This window comes from Akebia trifoliata, chromosome 16, assembly GCF_017979445.1.
Source record: "Akebia trifoliata isolate Shusen 1 chromosome 16, ASM1797944v1, whole genome shotgun sequence".
NCBI classification, from domain to species: Eukaryota; Viridiplantae; Streptophyta; class Magnoliopsida; order Ranunculales; family Lardizabalaceae; genus Akebia; species Akebia trifoliata.
Genome location: NC_141390.1, coordinates 17,976,400 through 17,983,089, shown reverse-complemented (window position 1 = coordinate 17,983,089; position 6,690 = coordinate 17,976,400).

Genomic DNA, 6,690 nt, shown 5'->3' with positions numbered 1-6,690 from the left:
TATAGAAGGTTCATTGAGGGTTTCTCCACCAGTGCAATACCTTTGACATGGTTAACTCAGAAGAACGTAAAATTTGAATCGGATGACAAGTATGAATATTCTAATAATTAAAGAAAAGATTGACGACCACTAATTCTAATATTGTCATTTGTTGGGGAGAAGTTGACTATTTACACAAATGCATATGGGATGTGTGTTGATGCAAAAGGGGAAGGTCGTAGGGTGTGCATTGAGGAAATTGAATACCGATATGAAGAATTACCCAGTTCAAGATTTGGAGTTAGCATCTATTGTCTTCCCCTGAAGATTTTGAGACACTACCTTTACGTGGAAATATTTGAGATATTTTCTAATTATAAGAGCTTCAAATACATATTTTTGCATAAAAAGTTGAACATGAGGCAGAGGTGCTAGATGGAATATTTAAAGGACTATGATTTCACACTAAAATATCACCCGGCAAAGTGAATGTGGTAGCTGACGCACTTAACTAGAAGGATGGAACATACTTGCACATATGAAGATAGAAGAATGGAAAATGTTGGAAATGGTAATAGAATTTGTGTTTGATACACCAAGTGATGTGAAGTAACAACACAGTTATATAGTCGGGGTGAGGATTCAAAATTCATTGGTTACAAGGATCACGAAACTTCAAAGAATGAATGCAGATTCAATAGAATGTCAATTGAGAGTGAATAGCACAGAAAACCATGACTGGAATATAGACCCCAATGAGAGCCTCCAATTTTGGAAGAGATTGTGGATCCTCCAGATGATTAATTGAGGACGGATATAATGAGTGAGGCACACCGATCAAGGTACTCGATCCACCCAAGAGGTACAAAGATGTACAAGGACCTTCAAAAACATTTTTGGTAGCCAAGGATGAAGAGAAACATTGTAGATTATGTGAGTAGGTATTTAACTTGTCAGCAAGTCAAAGCAGAACATCAACGGCCATCACGTCTTCTCCAACCATTGCCGATAATGGAATGAAAGTAGGAACACAAAACTATAAATTTCATTGTCAAGCTACCAAGTACTAGTGACGGTCTTGATACAATATGGGTAATTGTGGACAACTTGACGAAATCGGCTCACTTCATACCAATCAAAGTTACATACACGGTTGATTGACTAAGTAAGATTTGTATTGCAGAGATAGTCATACTTCATGGAGTATCGGCATCCATAGTATCTAATAGAGACCCTAGATTTACTTCACACTTATGATAGAACCTTCACACAGCTCTAGGTACTCAACTGAGTTTCAGCATGACAGTTCATCCTTGATCAAATGGACAGTCATTAAGGGTAATCCAAATACTAGAAGATATGCTTTGAATATGTATTTTAGATTTCAAAGAAGGTTAGAAGACATACTTACCCTTGGTAAAATTCTCTTACAACAATAACTATTAAGCTAGTATAGGCATGGCTCTTTTCGAAGCATTATATAGGAGACCATATAGATCACCGATATGTTGGACAAAGGTTGGGAGCGTAGTTTTGATGGATCCAAAATTGATCGAAAAGACAACGGCGAAGATCAAGATAATCATGAAAAGATTGAAGACAACTCAAAATAGACATAAAAACTATACAGACAAAAGGATGAAGCCATTAGAATTTGAGGTAGGAGACATGGTGTATTTGAAGATATCACCTAGAAAGGGGATATCTAGATTTGGCATGAAGGGGAAGCTCAAACTACAATAAATAGGGCCATTTGAGATTTCTGAGAGGATTTGACCAATAGCGTACAAATTAGTACTACCCCCATAGTTAAAGAAAATTCATAACATTTTTCGTACGTCCATGTTGAAGAAATACAAAGTGAATCCTTCACACATATATTATGTTATAGATATGTTAGGAATGTTAATTTTTAGTATTTTAGTAGGATTCTAAATTGTTATGATGGATTTATTTATATAAGGAATTTCAAATCCGAAAATTAATAATAATCAATCAATTCAATTATCTTCTCTTTTAATTATTTTTTTATTTTATGCTATATTTTCTTTTAAGCTATTGCTTGTTTATCAATTGAATCTATTGATTCAAACTAATTTAGAGTGTTCTATTGAACACAACCTATCGAATCTATTGATTTACACGCTTCCGCTACGTCAAATAGTGGTTTACCTACTGGGTAACCCCCCCTCCCCGTTACTCACCACTCATCATATCATTTCAGTTGTTGATCTTAGCTCAGTCGTGAAACAGTTAGAAGAGTCACTAGTGGAGTAACAATTCGTAGGTCATATTGAAGACCAAAGTCCACTTCCAAGCGAGCACTAGAATTATTTTTATTAGTTCATTTCTAGTTTAGGTGTTAGGATATTTCACTTTTCCTTTTTATTTAAGTTTGAGAGTAGGGTTTATTGCTAGTGCGAGGTTTCGCTTTGACAAATTTTTGAGTTCTAGTGTCTAGGTATTTTTACCTTTTAGTTATTTTGTGGATATTATTACACTTAAATTCCAGATTTATTAAATTTTCGGCAACAATATTATATTGTACCACCATATTGCTTATTTACATTATTATCATCTTTGGGAGAGTGTGTTTAATGCCTTGATTCTAACATGGAATCATGGGGATTCATGTTAGAATTTGGAGGCCCCACGCCTTCTCTACTCTTTTCTTTCAAAAAACCGAACTACCATCCATATTCCATTCAATGATGATCAGCTACTCTCAAACATAGTGGATCATGAACTTTCAGTTCTTCAGCAGCTTTCACATCTTAACACACTCTAAATAGAAATTAAATTGTAAAGGTAATTTCTTCAAATGGATGGATAAGTCTACAGTTCTTATATAAACACAGCCCAACCAAATGGAGACATGGAGCACAAGAACTCTATCCTCCAGATTGGCAAGAACTACCTTGGTTAAGTAACAAGAAACAAGAACCAAGTCCCACTATTATAAAGATGATTTAAACTTTTGTAATTTGGTTAACCACATGTGTACTACTAGGCCAATAAATTTTTTATTGAAAACTAATCATCATGTGGAGCAATCAATGCATTTAAGAGATGATGAAGACTTTATCAAAGATAGGCCAAAAAAATTTACAAGAATTCGAAATCCACCAATGAGAAACCTTCACAAGAGAAGAAATGTTGGATATTTTCTTGTAGGTCATCTCTCCCTCCTTTCTCTTTTCCCCATGACATTATTAATTTGACCTAAAGCCTTAACCTCCCTTTGGTCCTTTCCTCCTTCATACCATCATTTTCACATCTTCCTACAACATACTTGACCAAATCGTAGGGCTTAGAGAGGATTATCTCTCTCCTCATTGGGACTTATGAGTTGCTTATTATCATTAGAGTTTCATTTGTTACACTGTCTTATTATTGTCATGTATCTTCTCTGTAAGTTCTAATGTTTAAAGATATTTTTTGTTGAAAAATCCCTAGTTTTGATTGTTTATTGAACTTCATTTTTGTATCCTTGGAGATGAGAATGACTTGTTACTTAAATCACTCCGACTTTTCTGATTTACACTCTTAAAAAAATCAATAGGAATGGATAGACCAAGTTTTGATGCCCTAGCCCTTTTCTTATCTTGTTTTTTCCTTTTACACTTGCATCTTTACATTTCTTTGCATGGCACTAACATTCCTTCCACTGCACACCACAAATCTCTTCTTTTTTCCCTTTTTTCTTAGTTCTTTGCAGTAAGCTTAATTCTTGCACATTCACTCCAATACTTGTTGAGAATGACCATGGTTTCACCTATACTACCTACACCCTTGTTGCACTCATACTTCGTTACAAATCTACTTTAATATTTTAGGCAAATCCTTAGATGAGTCGTGATGAATGCACGCGACAAGGGTACATAACCAAAGATCTTTTTCATCATGATACATAGGAAAAAGATGTGTGATTCTAATGCGGAACACAAATCAAGTCAATGATCAAAGATTACGACAAAAAAATTGTAATTTTTTAGATTTTCTCTTAGTTAAGTCTAGATTTATCGTTAAAATTATTTTAGATTATTTTTTTCTTTTTCTTTTTTTTTTTTTTTTTTTAGGACTTTATTTTTATGTTTTTTGAACTTATTTTTATGTTTTATTGGCTCATGATCTTAATATAATGTTTAAGGACAATTTAGTAGCTTTAATTTATCTTTTATTTAAATTTAGTAACTTTACTAACGCCACACCAATTGTGCAATTCTTTGATGATTTATATAAGAATTGGTGTGACATTAGTAAAAATTGGTGTGCCAATAGTAATTCTCTTAAAAAATTTAGGAGAGAAAATTAGGTTATTTTATTTTGTATTTTAGTTATATTAGAATTCTTGGGTTTATTTTCTTTTTATATAGATTGTATTAAAAAAAAATTTATGAAGAGAATAATAGAATAAACAAAATGTTTTTCTTTTGAATACCAATGCATTTAATGTGGTTGATGCCATGCAAATCATTGAAGTCATTCTTAAATAAATATCATTTTTTTTCTTTAATCTTCTTATCCTCTTATCTTCTTTTATGTATTTGAGAGAGATCAAGAAACTCATCAAGAATCCTCTAATCCTTTCAAGAACCCAACTCATAAACATTGTTTTTTCAACTTTTCAAGAAATCTTAAGTTCTTGATTTCTTGTAGTCTTGGATTCTTAAAATCCCCTTATTGATTCTCGACTCTTGAAACCTTTTATCGATTTTAAAACCTACAAACCCCATTTTATTCCTTAATCCTTCTCCACTTTCTTGAACCCTTATTCCATTGATCTCTTTTTTAAATCTACCATATACCCAAAACTTTCTCCTAATCCCTAGACCCCTAAATCCTCTTTTAATCATAATTTCAAAATGTTGTAATTGAAAACTTGGTCTTTTAAAAATCATTTTCCCATTATTACCCAAATCCTTAACCCAATCCCCAATCAAATTTCTCTACTTCCCCCCTTTCTCCCCTCATTATCTTGCATCAGGTTTAGTGCCCTTGCCACATCAGCCACGTACCTGCAACATCAGCCGCATACCCAACCATGTGCATTCATCATCATTCTTAATGTTTAGGATACTCTTTAGCGTTACATAGATTTTTTGTGCCCAAGGGGCACACATCTTTATGTCTCCATCTTACTTGGTGTATGGTGCGTGCACATCAAAGTGGGTAACCAGAAGCTTAAAACCACCAACCATCGTTCCTATTGACGATGATCACACAAACTCTTAAATGTGATCAGTCAGTGCATCCGTAGTCATTGTTGCCATCTGCTTAGGTATCTTACAGTACCCATGTAAATACCATCACAAAGTATTGAGGTCTGGTGAACATGAAGCCCATTATGTTCGTCCCAACAAAATACTTTTAGATCTTGTACAAGACTCTCTAGGCTAATTAAATTATGTATTAAATAAATTAATCATGAGAACACAATTATGATATGAAATGAAAGGAACACTAGCCAGAAGAACACATATACAAAGAAAGACAGCCATTAAATAATTGAATCTATAGATTCTAAAATTCTTATAGGGAAGAATGCAATTTTTTTTTTAACTTCCCTTTTTTGACAAATCAGATTGATTCAAGAGTGGGTACAAAAAAAAAAAAAAAAAAAACAGGTAAAGAACTATTTCAGATTCAATCCCCTATAACAACGAAATCCTCAAAAAAAAAAAAAAAAAGCAGGATAAATATTACACACCAAAGGAAAACTTAACCATAATGCGGATGAAAATCTCTTCTAAAACAATGTGCCTTCACTATGAATATCCCGTTATTCCTTTCTTTCCAAATACTCCTAACAGATAGCAAAATGGATAAGAGTCCACCAAAAAGGAACCATATTGAACTTGGGAAACAGAGGGAAACTTAGAAAAGAGAGAAAATGCAAGAAACTTCTCTTGCAAAAGAACTATGAATAAGAATATCATCAATTGATCCATCCCACACCTTGCACAGATTAGCAGAAATTAACCGAAGTGATGGTCTTGTCAAAGGAAGAAGTCGAAATAATATATAAAAAAAAGGAGACCTTTGAAGGGACTTCTGATGCCCAATGGAAGAGATTTGTAAAGGAAATCCTTTCATCATTGGACCTGGCAATTATACCAAGAGTAGAGAGAGATGTGGTACTAATCATTCCAACAGAAAATTATCTAGAACATAAGAGTACTTGATTTGGCTATATTTCTTTTTTCTTCAACTCACATGATCATTCTTTACACATACGTTACAATAACCTCGTTCATTTTACACTTCACATCTTAGTGTAGCATTAGTTAGTAGTATTGTAAGTTCACATAATTGCAACCAACCACCCAGTCATTTTCCATTGCTTTTGAGTCCTAACGAAGTGTTGTCAAACCCTAAATACCCTATATCACCTAAAAAGATATTCACATTCAGTGGGGGGCTCTAATACACTCAACTATAAAAGCTTCTTAACTTCCAGAGGTTTGAAAATCTACATCTACAAATCACTTGCAGTTACATATTGATCGACTCTAATTATATAAAGGATATTGATACAATGCACATTTCAATGTCGTCAATTATTTCTTCAAACAAGATCTCCATTGCCCTAAACACTCACTATTGGCACCATCCTCCAGAGACAGCATTTTTTTATTTTATAATTTGTATCGATCTCACTGAACACTAAAAACTGAAACACTCGATATTTTTTGATACCCAATAAACTGA